Source organism: Lipotes vexillifer, unplaced genomic scaffold (assembly GCF_000442215.2).
Source record: "Lipotes vexillifer unplaced genomic scaffold, Lipotes_vexillifer_v1.1 scaffold4, whole genome shotgun sequence".
Classification (NCBI taxonomy): domain Eukaryota; kingdom Metazoa; phylum Chordata; class Mammalia; order Artiodactyla; family Lipotidae; genus Lipotes; species Lipotes vexillifer.
This window is the reverse complement of record NW_006785876.1, coordinates 2031262-2033548: the sequence shown is the minus strand read 5'-3', so window position 1 is coordinate 2033548 and position 2287 is coordinate 2031262. Positions and strand designations below refer to the sequence as shown.

The window sequence follows — 2287 nt, the reverse complement described above, 5'->3', positions numbered from 1 at the left end:
AACATTTATTTCTAAAATCTTACTTTGCACTGCCAAATTTCATCAACTATAAGACACATATTTTCCCCCACATTTAAACATCTTTGAAATTAGAATACCGCTATAATTGAAGTCATCATTAGCAGCTTTTTTCTTCCTTAGTAGCATGCAAAATTTAGGAGTATTTTACAAGTGATGTCATCTTACATTCTATGAAATATGACATCTATCCTCTTAAGTTTCTCTCCCTCTCTATCCCCTTTTTTATTTTTTAATTTCTTCTTTTCACCTATATTTGTTTGGAAGCTACACATTCTGTCTGCACCATTCTAGTAATTACTCTTAGAATTGTAACAAGCATACATGAATTAAATTCTAAAACTAATCAGTGTCTCAGGTTGGATTCTCCCAAAAGCTGCCCTTAGGACCAGACCTTGAGTACAGGCATTTGGGAAGTGACATCAGGAAGCACAAACAAGGGAAGGGGGAAGTGAGGCAGGGAAAAGAGAAAAGCAGGTCTGGGAAATGCTCATGAGCAGGTTATTGTGGGTAACGGGGGCTCAAATCCTCTGAACAACCAAGTGGAACTTGCTTCAGAGTTGTCCTACGAGGAGATAAGGAGGTAGAGGCATTTATCTACTGACTCCCCCATTGGTTGAAATTTATCCCTGGTAGTGTTAATGCCCCTGCACTTCCAGATTACACCTGCTGAAGACAGAGAAAGTTCTATGATGCAGGAGAAAGACATCAGGCATAGAAGAGAGACACATGTGCTTGAGCAACACCTGGCAGCCTGTTACACTGTCTACCCCATTGATAAGTGAACTTAGGTGGACAGAGAATATGGGTCAGGTGTCAACAATGTCCCCTACAATCAACATTCCTAAACTCCTCCTGCTCTGTGCCAAACATTGAACTTGCTCATTCCTATCACCTATCCTACTTTACATGTTCATGAGTATATACTTTATTTACATAGTTTTTGTATTCCTCTAAAAATAGTTGTTTTTTATTATTTTAATCACTTAAATTTACCTATATGCTTATCAGTTTCCTTGCTCATCATTCCTTCATGAGCCTCACTTCTTTCTTTGTGAATTAATTTCTTTCTTCCTTTAGTATAAGTTTTTTTCGTCATCTGAATTTTTTGGTTCCTAGATTTGGATAATGAGTTTGAATGCTGAGACTGAAAAGTACACCATCTATTTCATTCCTGAGTTACAGATAGCAAATAGCAAGAGTTTTCACACAGAAGGATCTATGTATTTCAGCAGTTTTTTCAGTGTTTGTTAATGAATTTAGTCTTTGCCTTTCTGAAAATGACTTGTTTCCCCATTCCTGAATGATAGCTTGACTGGGTATAAAATTGTAGATTCATTGTTTCTCTTACTTCAAAGATATTATTCAAGTGTTGTTGATTGGAAGTCTGCTATCTATTTATCACTTCACTTTGGTGATGTGTCATTTTTCTATTTTTTTAACTTAATCTCAAGATTTTATTATCTTCATAACACCAAAAGATGAAGCTTAGAACTGAATTACTTGGCCCTTTCTCTTCTTAAATCCTCCCAGTTCAAAGTGTTTGCATCTCTTAATAGCCAGAATTCTTTGATCTGCAGCCTCAGGACAATCTTTGTCCTTTTAGCTTTTTCCCAGAAAATTGGCTTAGTCTGCCCACCACAGCCACTCTGCTTCCTGTCATAATGCCACTTTCCCTGGGCATATGGATAATCCTTGCCCTTCTTGTACTATGCCACTTTGTGGGGTTGGAGCTTGGCACACTTCCTACAGAAAGTCCCACCGATTTAAGGCATGTTCACCATGTTTGTAGGAGCACTATTGGCACAAAAAGCTGTGGTTGTTTCAAGATGTTCTCTCTGTTTTTGTTGTTCTTCTGCACTTCAGTGTGTTTTAGTGTGCATCTATTTTTATTTATGCCACTCATGATTGCTGTAATCATAAAGCCAGTCAAAGACTATAGATAAGGAAAGTCTGACTAGATTCTGCCAAAACCTTGTGGTCCAAAGACAGAGGGGAAAAAAAAATGAAAATAGAGTTCAGCCAGACAGTAATGAGATGAATGATCAAAACCAGTTGCAATCTGGTTGGAGGTTGAAGAATTCAGATGATAAAATCTCATCATCAGAACAGAAAGAGGTTACAAAAAGTATTGTGTGGATGTGTAGTTGGAACAGGAGGTATCAACCCCACCTGAAGGGTATAGATTTGAGGTCTCCTATAATTTCAAGGTTACTAAAACTGGACTCAGTATGTCAATCTGTGATGCAGGAAAGACCACACTGGACAT

The 2287-nt window shown here is 37.7% G+C and overlaps 1 pseudogene; it reads right to left on the bottom strand.

Moving 5' to 3' along the window:
- Positions 1–1506: 1506 nt before the first annotated feature.
- On the bottom strand, positions 1507–1802 carry LOC103089360 (60S ribosomal protein L36a pseudogene; annotated as a pseudogene).
- Between the last annotated feature and the right edge of the window lie 485 nt (positions 1803–2287).